This window comes from Micropterus dolomieu, linkage group LG05 (assembly GCF_021292245.1).
Source record: "Micropterus dolomieu isolate WLL.071019.BEF.003 ecotype Adirondacks linkage group LG05, ASM2129224v1, whole genome shotgun sequence".
Taxonomy (NCBI): Eukaryota; Metazoa; Chordata; class Actinopteri; order Centrarchiformes; family Centrarchidae; genus Micropterus; species Micropterus dolomieu.
In genome coordinates, this window is record NC_060154.1 from 4,408,866 (window position 1) to 4,423,883 (window position 15,018).

Sequence of the window (15,018 nt, forward strand, 5' to 3'; positions counted from 1 at the left end):
CTAGGGCTTAAACCAGGTAAAATACATAATAAAGCTGACTGAAAATACTGTTTAACAAGAATATTTCTTCTGTAGAGCTAAACATATACTGGGTTATTTATGCTTGCACATTCCCTCTCTCTCTCTCACTAGTTTGGTACTTAGCTTTTAAGGGTATGGGAGATGATACTCTGATTGGTTTAATTAATGTTACGACAAAAACACATCTGTGATTAATTATGAGACTCAATACAACCCCTTTGTGCCATGCACCTATCTTTGCACCCAGATAATGCAGCATTTAACTAGCTGAAGTGGAGCTGAACACACCCTTAATATCCTTGCGCCATACTCTTTAGACCATACACATCGCTTCAGTTGGGCCCTGTGGTATCTCATACTGATGAAAATAATAATCATGCTTAAAGTCACTTTGCCCAAGTCACATTTTATTTATTTTTTACTCCAAGTGGTATCTCCATGCAGATGTTTTTGGTTTTATGGGCTAACCAGTACGTCTTTCCAGAAACAATCACTCCATTGCTCTGGACAATCCTTTCTTTTTTGGTAATTTGGCTAAACTCACTCTTTAAAAGTCAGTGATTACTGTAGATGATAAAAAAAGTTTGTAACTAACCAGTTAACTAGTTAAATAACTAATAAATAAGTGGTATGTATTGGCATTGTGTCCTTCCAGTTTGTCATGGCCTATGGGGTGGTTTATGACTTGACAATTACATAAAATGGAAGTCCCTGAAAAGTGTACTTCAGTACAGCACTTGAGTAAATGCACAACCTCCTAGAATAAAAACTTTTTAATAAAATTGATTAGCAGTAAGTTTACAGTACCAGATATTGCCAAAAATGATTGTGTTTTTGACAACAAATGTCTGCATTTGTGCCAGTCCTGCAGGGTTTCAGGAGAGCTTTTTAAGATTTGTTAGTCTTTTTCATCCCCACAGTTAGGGAAGATTTCTCTTACTTCGTCTTATAAATCTACACCATGATCCATCATTACTTGACAATGCAAGGCCTGATAAATAACACACTGGATTGGTGTGTGCCGGCTGGATTTGCCACATTGGGTTTTTGGTATCAAGAGCTAAAATGAAAGCAGGGTAGACTTAATGTTGCAAATGGCAAAGGAACAGGCAAAGCATCTCACCTGACAATATCAAGACTCCATCTGCGTTGTATAGTCAACTGTAAGTGAACTTTATGTACAAGATCAAACAGGGGTCTTGTTTCAATTTAAGTATGTCTCTCTCTAGGAAAATGTCCAGTCTGATTGTTTAAAAGACTACTGTGTTTGTTTTCTTGTTCCAGATGGTTTTAAGGTGGTTAGCACAGTTTGAAATACATATAGGCTGCTCTTGTCTCATCCAGGATGCATGATTACTCATATTCTTAGCATGTGGCCACCAAAGCTTTTCTTATTAATTCATGTCATAACTTCATAGCCCGAGTACTTTGTGGTATTTTGCCTGGCACTTTATCTTTGTTTCCCTTCTGTAGTGGAAAGATGATCCAGCCTTGATTGAGTTATTATTTCATTATTACTGTCAAAGCAGCATGAGGAAACTCTACACTTTGGTGAGCACAGTTTGAAGCAAGAGTTTAAATTTGAATTATCTGAGAGTCAAATAACAACCAAAGATTTGATTGTCAGTAAACTTCACATTCCTCTGACTTAAACATGGAGATGGTGCAAAATATCCTTTTGATTGTGACTTTTCTGTGTACAACGAAAAAATCTCTGTTATCTGTGTCACGTTGGATTTTGTTTGAGCTTCCTTTGGTAACTTCCTGCTAAAATGTCCACATTTTTCCAGACACCTGATATTTAAATGCAGCCAAAATATGAGATTTGAGATCTAAGCCAGCTTTACTCATTGTAATTTAGGCTTATTCATGAGGTTCTATTGTGGAAAATTTTATGTATGGGCTGTTGTGTTCTTTGTTTGTGCTCAGATGTGTGTGCTAGCCCATGTCCAGTTTGTGTGTGTGTGTGTGTGTGTGTGTGTGTGTGTGTGTGCGTGTGTGCTAATGTTCAGGTGCATCATTTTTTTTAGTTTTCACATGCATGTGTGGGTGTGACAGTTAGCTTACCAGTGTGCCCTTCCTGTGTGTAAGTGAGCATGTGTGAAAAATGGTGACTGCTGTGGGGGTGTTGACAGTGGGATGGGTAAAACGCAGAGGTCAGCTATCACTTTGAAACATGCTGGTCCTTATCTCTGTCACGAGGCCTAATAGAGTAATGAATCAACATAAAGCCGGGACTCTCCTGAATGGACCGCTGCCTCCTCCACCAACACTTGCGCTTTAGTTCAACTATACTTACTGCCTCTGTAAGCATCTTTTGCCTTCCACCGTTGTTTATGGGTGGTTTTCAAAAGTGCCTGAATTGTGACTACAGTCAGAGGTGTAGTCACACATGAGCAGCCCCACTACCTCATCTTACACTCAGCCACTATGAAATAACCCCAGCCACGGACAAATAGGATGGAGGGTCTTTTTGAAGGGAAGGTAATAAAGCACAAAAGGGAAAGCAGCATATCTATGATCACCTTATGATCTCATCTCATGACTAGTGACAAATCACTGACTACATTCATCATGAGCTTTGTGAGTTATCATAGAAAAAGTGGGGGAAAGGCATTATTCACAACATGAGGAGATTAGCAGAAGAAAAGGTTTTCAAATGAGCTGCTGGGCGTCTGCAAAGAATAGATGAAGTTTGGTCGATGTTTTCAGTTGGCAGAAAGAAAAAGACCTGTATGAAACTTATTAGGTGTTCAAAGCTTCAAATAGCTGCTATTTTGCCTGTAGTGCAAAGAAAGTTGCATTTTCTTTCAGTGACAGTTCCAGTGAATGTGTCTCACAGTATCATTCATTAGCCCATTTATTATAATTCTTGACTCAATGTAGACGACACCATTTCAATAAATTTTCCTCCATTACTGAGAGCTGCAGTAAGTTCAGCCATGAATATTCACAAAGCATGTAAACCTTCATACAAAGAACTGTACAAGCCAATTGTATAACCCAGAGTTGTTCATTTTCAAGCAGCTTGTTCCACCAATATTACATAAGACATCACTCTAACACCACTACTGGGGATGAATTTTCAAACTAGTTTCACTTTATAGCTGTGCAGTGATGGCACATTACAGTTTGGGCTAAATATCAGTCAGACTCCACATACAGGTGTGTGGCTAATGTTCTAAGACACGTACACCAGGGAGATCATATCCCGCCGCTCATTTTGACATGTTTTAGTAAGTAAAACAAGTTCCTCACTTGCAATCCATGCTTAAGCATAAAAAAGCCTGATATAACTAGCACATTCATTTGCAATGGCTTGTTTTTCTAAATCCCTCCCCAAACACTGATTTTTTTTTAAGTGAAAGAGGAAAAAGCTGCAATAATTATAATAATAATTAGCATGTCTGTCTAGATAGCTTACTACTACAAGTATTAACCAAGCATTACAGGCATACAGCAACAGCAACAGTAACTAAGGGGGTGGGTGGTGATGGCGCATGGATAAGACTATGCCTTTGGTGTGAGACCAGGGTTCAATCCCCCATTGTGACCCTGAGCAAGACACTTAACCCCTAATTGCTCCAGTGGCGTGCAACCTCTGACATATATAGCAATTGTAAGTCACCTTGGATAAAAGCGTCCGCTAAACATAATGTAAAAATGCTTATGAAATGTAACATTGCCCCCAATTGCCATCGAATTCTTAACAATATTTATAATGGCACCATACAACCCAGTTACACATCAGTTTATAAGATATATAAACAAAGTGATATCATGGAATGGCGTATGCCGCCATGTCAACGCATTTTAAGGTTTTTACGTGTCTGTTTAGACTGCATTGACTTCTATTGTGCTGAAAGGGCGTGTCATTTCACGCTTTTCAAGCAACAGAAAGGAGGGTAACGACCAATCTGCGCAGCTGTAGGGTTAACATGCATATTTAATTAATGATGTTTAAGGTTAGCAGTAAAGTAAATCTGGGGGGGTGGATATCAATGCTAGCATCAAGCTAGCTAGCTACTTAAACTTTAACGTGGCTAACTACTACTATGTAGCTAACATTAGCAACAATGTAGCATGGTAACTTACGTAACATAACGTAACGGCTAACGCTATGTAGTTGCAACCAACTTCTATCCACCCGACCACCCCTCCACCACCTTAGTTTCGGACTTTCATGGCTATTTATATCCCACACATGCTAATTTTACCTGTGACACTAGGCATAAAGTGATACGCGAAATGCAAAAAATGCATTGGAATACCACGCCAAATGACTTAAGAAATCATTATTCTGTTATTCATACACCTTTTGATGATACCAGGATGATATAAAAAATGATACAAAATATAGAAAAGATTTTTGCATTACATTGATGAAATGGAAATGTAGCTGCTCAATTAGTTGTTTCAATTGGTTCCAAGTCAACTTTATTCATTGTGTTTATGCAACAATATCAAGAAAGAAACCTAGAAAAGCTAAAACCAAGTTAAACATGATTGAATCTTGAACTCCCAACCTCATGTATATATTTCCATGCGACCACGTTAAACCAGAAAGGCAGACATCTACCAAGGTTAATGGACACAATGGAGTTAATGGAGCACAACCACTATATATGTCTGGATATCCACCCTATGGCTCGGATCCACTCCAAAATTTAATGGGTTTGGCCAGAGCTACACTCTTCCACCAAGTTTCATAAAGATCAGACCAGTAGTTTTCCATAATCCCGCTTACCGACAAACAGCACCAAAAACCTGGCCTCCTTGGCAGAGGTAGTAAATTATGGAAATGCAAGTGATCATTCCTCACACAGTCTAAAATAATGAACACTATGGTGCACATACACCATTATTGTCATCAGCCAAAATAAACCACAGTTTGTTTAAACTGCATGAGGCAGGTCAGAAGCGAACCTAGGTCACATATGATATGTGATTTTGAGTGTGGTTGTATGTTAGGCCTACTTATCCATAGTCAGTGTTACCTACAGCAGATGGTGATGAAGCAGACTGGAGTCCCGGCAGGGAAGCACAGCGATGCACTACTGTGGATGGTCAAACGGGGTGGCGATGGTCCAATGGATAAGACCATGCCTTTGGTGTGAGAGACCCAGGTTCAGACCCATCCACCATTGTGTCTATGAGCAAGACACTTAACCCCTAGTTGGTCCAGAGGCGTGCGACCTCTGACATGTATAGCAATTGTAAGTTGCTTTGGATAAAAGCGTCAGCTAAATGAATAAATGTAAATGTGGATGGGGGCAGCAAAAAAAAACCCCAACATATTTTAGCAACATAAAAAAGGCCCATCTAACCAAAATTCATATCACTACAAGTATACATTACATTAATATTTTCATTACTTTACTTTGCCATCAGACAGCCTTTTTCTTTGGCACTAACTGTAGAGCTTCCATATTCCTACGCATAAGCCCACCTGTGCCATGCACTGTATTATTCTGCAGATCATCTGTTTGGATCAGAGTAACAGCAGCACAGCTCAGAAAAAAATAAGCACAGACCATCTTTGAAATCTTAAGAAATGTGAAATTTGATTTCAGTCTTGTCTCACAACTTTCTGACCACGGAGGTGCGCTGACCACTGCCTACTATAGGTAATACACTGACTATGGATAAGTACCTCATAAAACCTCACTTCAAAATACTTAAACTTTATGTATTGCCACTCCATTTTTATCAGACATTTGATTATTCTTATCTATATTAGTCCAGAGGGGTTCACTAAATCTAATTCATACCAGAAAAATACACTATCTGCTTTTCATATATTGTGCTTGACCTGCATTACTGAGTTTTTTTATGAGGATATTTTTAGCTCATATAAGGCACATGATGCATATATGCTTCCTTCTTGCCCCCTAGTCATATTTGATATCATTGCATGTGCTGAGCAAGTCCTGGCTCACTCAGTCTGCATGATGATGCTTTTATGAGACAGGCTTGTATCTAAAAGTAAACCTCTGCACAAATTGGCCAGGTTACCAGTCTTCAAAGAGAATACATTAATCAATTTTCATTGGCTCTGAAAGGCAGGGTCTCTGTTTGAATTCTACAAGTGTTCATAGACTGAATGTTTTAATAGTGTATGTTCTCGAATTTTATTGAGGGGCCAGGCTAGGGCCAGTTGTTTTGTCAGAGGGGCCCATTCAATCCGGGACAAGAGACAAAGGCAATGTTCAAGCTTTCAAAATGTCTTCTTTAGTATATAATGTAATGTTTTAGTATGTTTCAGTAACTTAGTTATAGTTTTATTAAATTACATTATACAAAACTTCTTTGTAAGGTTTAACCTCTTAACATTCCAACGGCCCACACACGGCCATCAGGTCCTGGCGGTAGCTTTCGGTATGTGCACACAGCTTCTACGTTAACTTCATACTCATATGGTACACCGTTTGAAAGCTAAAATCCCTGTGATTCGGCCAATCCAAACCATTTCAAGATACAATCACCATAGCGGGTACAATCAGCGCCTCTGTCAGACCAGCCAATACAATCAAAATTGCCGCGACTCACCTATGAAGCCTCATAGTAATAGTAATCGATTATACCAACAAAAACGGTCTTGTTACATTGTCAAAGGTCCAGACGATCCAGTCCAGTAAAAATAATTAGTCCAAAACATATTATTCCATCAACAAATCCCCATCTCAGGGCGTCATATACCAACGATTTGAGAAAGAGTGACAAAGCGTAGTTATTTAACCGGGTGCGTCTCTATGAGATGCTTTCGGAAGCGTCTCTATGAGACGCCCTGGGGCGTCCCGTACAGACCGGAAGTGCTAGCTAGCTACGTTCGTGATAAAGGTGTTGACAGCCCCCCGAAGCCCCTTCCCTTACCACAACCATCAGAAATGTTAGTACCTAAAGTCACTGAATTTATGCATGTCAACACCTTTATCACGAACGTAGTTAGCCTCCCTTGTGTAAACGGAGGCGTTTCATGAAGGGTACCTTCAGTGTAAAATCCTTACGCTTTGTCGCGCTGACTGAAAGCTTCAGTTATGACGCATTGAGATGAGAATGTGTTGGGGACTGCTGCCGCATCGTTTCATATTTGCTGGCAGACGTGGCTTGTATGTCATTATAACCGTAATAACCGATTTGAATGTAAACAACTACAATAGCTTGTATTCAAATTAGCTGCTGAACTCTAACCTTTCGAGTGACACCAAATCCGACCCAATAGGAGCTCACATGTCCCTTTCACAGCCTACAATAGCCAACGACAGCCCGCACGGTAAGGAAGGGCCAGACCCTATTATTTCATGGGTAGGCCGAGCCAATTGCAAGAGTGTGTCGATGACTAGCACTTCCTGTTGCCAATAAAATTCTGAAAATAACGATATCCAGCTTTAAGTAGGAAGTTCATGATCTACCAGGAAAAAAACACATCTGTGTCAAGCTACCGGGTAATACGGAGCAATGTAGCAGCAGCCGCCTGCCGCCAAGGGGCGGGGCTGTTTTATAGAAAAATACGCTAAGACATACACTTAGAAAAACCTGTGTAAAACAGTCTTTTTTCATGGTAATGGTATGAAATTTAAACTTGGATTAGGTAAGGCTTTATCCTGTGGCCCTACAGTGTTTCCCAGCTGTGGTTGTCTACATGCACTTGTTAGCAAGCATTTCAGAATCAGAATCAGCTTTGCCAGGTATGTGTACACATACGAGAAATTTGACTCTGGATTGTACATTGCTCACGATGTGCTTGCTCATACAAAAATACAAAATCATAATAACAAAAATAAAATAAATCAGACACAGACTTAAGTGTAGACAACAAAAATATGTGTAGCGCCTACCAACGATGCAGGATCGTTGGCTGCAAAGCTGTTATTTAGCTTTTTAGCGTAGCATCTCTTTGCTGCTTTGACCTCTTTAGTTAGTGTATTCCTGGCCTCACCTACAGGACTCTGTTCCCACTTCTGAAGGCCTCCTCCTTGGTCTGACGAAGCAGCCTGAGTTTCGCTGTGAACCAGGGTTTTTGGTTGCTGTATGTGCGGAAGGTTTTTGTCGGCACACACGTGTCCTCACAAAAACTGATGTAAGATACACAGTGTCAGTTTGTCCAGGTCAGTGGCTGCAGCCTCAAAAACACACCAGTCAGTGCATTCAAAGCAGGCCTGTAACTCCAGCTTTGACTCATCGGTCCATCTTTTCACAGTCTTTACAACAGGTTTAGCAGATTTCAGTTTTTGCCTGTATGTTGGGATAAGATGAACCAGACGGTGATCAGAGAGTCCCAAGGCTGCACGGGGAATGGAGCGATAGGCGTTCTTTAATGTAGTGTAGCAGTGGTCCAGTGTGTTAGTGTCCCTGGTGGGACACAATATGCTGTCTGTACTTTGGAAAATCGTGGCTGAGTCCCCAAGAACAATGAGCAGGGAGTCAGGATGTTTTTCCTCCACGTTAGTTATCTAATCAACTAGGTGTAGTAACGCCTCACTGGCCTGAGGTGGAATGTAAACAGCGACCAGGACAAACGAGGAAAACTCTCACGATGAATAAAAAGGTTTATAGTTTACAAATAATGTCTCTAAGTGAGGGCTGCATGATTTTTCCAACACTGTGACATCTGTGCACCAACTTTTGTTTATGTAGAAACAGAGTCCGCCTCCCCTTGTTTTCCCCGTGAGCTCCCTTTCCCGGTAGGTGTAGTGCGCTGTCCGGGATGTGCTCGGTGAGCCAGGATTCGGTGAAACAGATGGCGGCAGATCTGCAGATTTCCGAGTTAGTACTGTTGAGGTGAACTGAAGGGAGCGCAGTGCGAAAACCCCGCTGTCTCAGTTTAACCAGCGCGCCTGCTCGTTTTCCCCTGTGCCGTTTCCGAAGGATCCCAAACAGAGCTGCTGCTCCTCCAACTAATAACTCCGGGAAAGTTCCGGGTTCGTTAAGGAGCGGAGGAAAAGTATGAGCAGTTGAAAGTCCAATACTGAAGAGCTCTTTTCCGGTAAATGTTACCAGAGAGGGATGGCAGAAAACAGTGTTAATAAACAAAAGCACAAAAAGCACTATGGAGCGTAAACCAGAGGCTGCTGTCTGTGGCGTCATCTTGAATCTCCATTTTCAAGCGGAAACGAAAACTATATTAGTTTTAGTGTGTTTAAACTTATATTAATCAATTCCAGTAGCACTTAAACAATCATTCTGACTTTTGGGTTAGACACTCCAGAGTATAAGCCATGCACATACTCCAAATGGTTCAAGAACTACATTCAGTTTACTTTGGATATGTCTTGAATAGGCGTTTTGCATGAATTTTACAGGAATGTTGTGAGATTTTTAATGAACAGTATAAGCTCTAGTGTACTAGACATTCTCTGGATCCCAGTTTGTATTTTGTATCCCACTAAAACTTTTGCTAGGAAACAACAAACTTCTCCATATTCTCCCCTGTTATTAGTCCCGATGTGAAGTATACACAGAATTAAATACTACTCATCTGTGCATTATGGAGGGGGATAGATATTTTGGCAGACTGCATGTGCATATCCCACACAAAAATCATAGTAGTCTTATAAGGATTAGGACAATTGCACCAACTCCAGCACCCAAAACAAATACATAAAAAATGGCACTCTTAAATGTGAGATCACTTTCAAGTAAGAATTTTATCTTAAATGATTTTATTTTGTCTGCAAACATAGATTTTATGTTTTTAACTGAATCCTGGTTGCAAACTAATGACTATAGCCAGCTAGCTGAACTGTGTCCACCTCAATTTGATTGTTTTAGTCAGCATGGTGGTGACAAAATTTTAAATGTCATCGAATACGCAGTGATGAATTTAACTCTTTTGAAGCTCTCACTCTTAAACTTGGAGGGCTGCAACCAATCCTATTTGTAATAATTTATCGCCCCCCAAAACCGCCTGGAGGATTTTTATTGGAACATCCTGAAATTTTATCTACTCTGGTTTTAAATTATGACAGAATTGTTGTTTTAATATTCATGTTGATGACCCCACCAATGTTTATGCAACAGACTTTTTAAATATCGCCACTTCTTTTAACTTCAAACAAAATGTCAAAGGGCAAACACATAACCGTGGTCATCCACTGGACTTTACCCTGGGTGTCAGCATTTCCTCTGTGGAATTAGTGGACATGACTATATCCGACCTCAGATGTGTAGTTTTTAGCTGTGATTCGCCCGTTACTCATGCCGCCTCACCAAGCTCCGTGTATCTTTAATGAACAAAGTGTTTAAAAGTTTTGCACATTCTTTCAGAGTCAAAGCCAACACCTGTCTGATTCCAACACCAACAATCTGGTTGATCACTTCAATCATATTTGCTTGTCATCACTAAATCTTACTGCTCCTCTAAAGGTTAGGCCTACGTCTAAAGCTAGTAAGCAACCCTGGATAATTGACAGCATTCACATCCTAAAAGGGGAATGCAGAAAAGCAGAGCGCAGATGGAATAAATCCAGTCCTCAAGTCCATTACCTCAGTCTGAAGGATTTATTAATTAACTACAATAAACATGGTTAAAGATGTGAGGACTCATTACTACACATAAACACAATCCCAGGTTTCTATTTAAGACTGTGGATCAGTTGGTAAACTTAGCCCCCCCTTGTGCCTCAGCTGGAAGTAATGATGACTGTGAATTGTTTTTATCTTATTTTACCAATAAGGTGGTGTCAATCAGAGCCTCTGTTACCCCCGCGGCCTCTTACTCAGAGGTTCCTCACCAGCAACAAGAGAGTTTTAACCAGTTTTAACCCATTGACTTGTCTGAGCTTTTAAAAACAGTATCACAAATGAGAGTGTCCTCCAGCCCACTTGATGTAATACTTACAAAGTTTTTATTGAAAGTAATGGATTCTGTTGGGCCCCATTTGATCTCTGTTTTTAACAGCTCCCTATCTACTGGTTGTGTCCCTGATTATTTTAAAACGGCTTTTGTAAACCCACTTTTAAAGAAACCTGGTTTAGATCCCTCCCTCCCACATAATTTCAGACCAATTTCAAAACTGCCTTTTATTGCAAAGAATTTAGAAAGAATTGTGTGGGAAAACGACTTCTCATTTTACTAGAATATAATAAAATATTTGAAAAGTTTCAATCTCAAACTCAGACAGCTAAAGTTGGAAAAGGAGGAGGCATTTAGGAGTGGTGACAGGGCCGGGTGCAGGGCGTTAAAGCACAGGTTTAGCAGGGAGGTGCGAAGGAAGCTAAACGACTGTACTCAGAGAGACTAAAGAACCAGTTCTCTGCAAACGACGGCACTTCTGTCTGTCCTTTGAACGCCTTAGGATCCTGTTTGTGGATTTCAGCTCTGCTTTTAACACCATCATCCCTGCTGCAGGACAAGCTCTCTCAGCTGAACGTGCTTGACTCCACCTGCAGGTGGATCACGGACAGGAAGCAGCACGTGAAGCTGGGAAAACATGTCTCTGACTCCAGGACCGTCAGCACCGGATACCCTCAAGGCTGCGTTCTTTCCCCTCTGCTCTTCTCCCTGTACACCAACAGCTGCACCTCCAGTCACCGGTCTGTCAAGCTCCTGAAGTTTGCGGATGACACAACCCTCATTGGGGTCATCTCAGGTGGGGATGAGTCCGCCTACAGGTGGGAAATTGACCATCTGGTGACCTGGTGTAACCAGAACAGTCTGGAGCTCAATGCTCTGAAGATCGTGGAGATGGTCGTGGATTTTAGAAAGAGCCCAGCCCCACCCTCCACCAGCATCCTATGTGACTCCCCAGTCACCACTGTGGACTCATTCCGCTTCCTGGGCACCATCATCTCCCAGGACCTCAAGTGGGAGCTGAACATCACCTCCTTCACCAAGAAGGCCCAGCAGACGATGTACTTCCTGCGGCAGCTGAAGAAGTTCAGCCTGCCAAAGACAATGATGGTGCACTTCTACACCGCCATCACTGAGTCCATCTTCACCTCCTCCATCACCATCTGGTACGCTGCTGCCACTGCCAGGGACAAAGGCAGGTTGCAGCATGTCATTCGCTCTACAGAGAAGGTGATTGGCTGCAATCTTCCTTCTCTTCTTGACCTGTACGCCTCGAGGACTCTGAGGCGAGCAGGAAAGATTGCAGCTGACTCCTCCCACCCCGGACACAAACTGATTCAGACTCTCCCCTCTGGCAGGAGGCTGCGGTCCATCAGGACCAAAACCTCGCGCCACAAAAACATTTTCTTCCCGTCTGCAGCTTGCCTCATTAACAAGGCCAGGGTCCCCCACTAACACTCCCCCCTTGCAAATGATACAAATGTCTCTGCACATGTAAATACTGTTTCATCTCATGTCGGGCACAGACCTGGCACGTCGCACATATTTGTTGTTGATTGTTGTCTTGTTGTTGTATATTTTTATGTTGTCAGTTTATATATTTATATGTACACAATATTCTCTTCCATTGCGTTACTTCTGCACGGTACAGACCCAGAATAGTGCGCATGTATATATCTGTAATGTTGTTCTTCCATTCCATATTTATATATTTCTACATTTATTTATGTTGACTGTATGTTTGTCTACGTGTAGCACCTTATCACCACAGCAAATTCCTCGTATGTATAAAACACTACTTGGCAATAAAGCTCCTTCTGATCCTTCTCATTCTGATTCTGAGCTGGTTTCAGGAAGTACCACAGCACTGAGACTGCCCTGCTTAAAGTCACCAATGACCTTTTAATGTCTGCTGATGATAGCATGTGCTCAGTCCTGGTACCCCTGGACCTTAGCGCTGCATTTGACACCACTGACCACAACATCATGTTAGACAGACTGAGGCACTGGGTGGGGATCTCTGGTACTGCCCTAGAATGGTTTTCATCCTACCTGTCAAATAGGAGTGCTGTGTGTCTGTAAACAACTATGTCTCTTCGTTCTGTCCAGTTAAATATGGTGTGCCTCAGGGGTCGGTCTTAGGACCCATTTTGTTTTCCTTGTATCTTCTTCCCCTTGGAAAAATTATCCATAAACATGGTATTTCTTTTCGTATTTATGCTGATGACAAACAAATGTACTTGCCCGTAAGATCCACAGACCCTGGAATGCTGAGTTCACTTAACAACTGCCTTTGTGAAGTTAAAAAATGGATAAATGGATGTAAAATAATTTACTCCAGCTGAACTCAGACAAAACAGAAATTCTGGTCTTCGGGTCCCAGCAGATGCCAAAACAAATACTGCCATCTGCTGGTTCCCTAGTAAATCACATTAAGCCTGTTGCAAAGAATCTTGGTGTTTGGTTTGATAGTAATTTAAATTTCAAGCAGCACACCACAAAGCTTATGCAATCATGTTTTTATCAGCTTAGAAATATAGCAAAAATTCGATCTATGTTAACTTTTAAGGACACCGAGACCATCTTACACACCTTTATTTCATCACGCCTGGATTACTGAAACAGCCTTTTCACTTGTTTAACCCAAAAATCTATTGATCGCCTCCAGACTGTCCAGAACTAAACTGCCAGGCTTTTAACCAGAACAAAGAAATATGACCACATTACTCCTATTTTAGCTTCATTACACTGGCTCCCAGTATGTTTTAGAATTGACTTTAAAATTCTATTGATTACTTTTAAAGCTCTTCATGGCCTCTCGCCTTGTTATATTTCTGACCTTTTAGTCCCATACACACCAGCACGTACCTTGAGATCCTCGGGCAGAGGTCTGTTGTCTGTTCCAGAGTCTCGACTGAAAACTAAAGGGGACAAAGCGTTTGCTGTCAGGGCCCCGAGGCTCTGGAACAGCCTGCCCAAGGAAATCAGGTCGGCAGAGTCAGTGAACTCTTTTAAGTCTCTTTTAAAACATACTTTTATAGGAGAGCCTTTCCTGATTTTATTTGACTTTATTGTATACCTTTTTATTTTATTCTATTTTATATATTTTATATTAATCTTAAACGTGTAGTTTAGTCTCTTCAATGTTTTCTTGCTTTTATCATGTATTGTTTTTGTGTTTAATTGTCGTTACACTTGTTAAAGCACTTTGTTACTTGTTTTTGGAAAGTGCTTTACAATATTATTATTATTATTATTATTATATCACACTGGAAACCAATCTAAAATGTCAGTGAAATAAATCATAGTCTTGACAACATACTGAGTGAAGTTTACAACTCAGTCCCTCCTTCAGCTGCTGCTGGTAGAGAGGAGGGCTGGTTTGTCTCAACCACCAGCTGAGTATAATGTGTCCTATTTTAATGTCCGTGGCAAACTAAGCTAAACAGTTACTAAAGACAGACAGCTTTCACTTTAGCTTGTTTTTAAAAATAAGCTATTAGCCGAAAAAGCGCTGTGCTTGTGTAAAACCAAAACACAGCTGCAGTGGATGAGAGACTGAGCACATTAAAACATCGCATTTAGCGTGTTTATGGTTAAACTGGTGTGTTAGTAAAGTATTGGCTTTTTACTTATTAAGTTTTTATTGCACCACGTAGCCTACTTACACTAACGACCGTAGTTGTCGTGAACGTCGGTGATGTCCACTGATCAGCTGGCTGACTTCGCTCCGTGTGCACGCGCGCGCGTGTGTGGACGCGCTCTGTAGAGACACGGAGGAACGGAGAGGCTGAGGGTCGGACGTGTTGAGCCTCGATCGGTACAGCGCATGTGAAACTCAAGAAAGATAAGAAGTAAACGATATAGCTCACTCTTTAGCTACTTCCATACACTATATATGTAGTTTACTTTTGTTGTCATATATATTAGATTATGTGCTGGGCCACATGGACGTTACTTCGGGCAGACATGGCCCAATTCAGTAGGGCTGTTGTAGACTTTTCGGTCAGAGGGAGGGCCAGTGCCCCTGTAACACAGACCTTGGACCTCCCATCCAAGGTCTGTGTTACTGGCCCCTGTTGGTTCCCCCCCAAACCTGCCACAATTCTCAGTTTTGTACTATAAATAACATTATTGCATTGAGGTAATCACACAAATGTAGTCACATTTGGAGATGGGAGATAACAATTATTCAAAATGGCCAC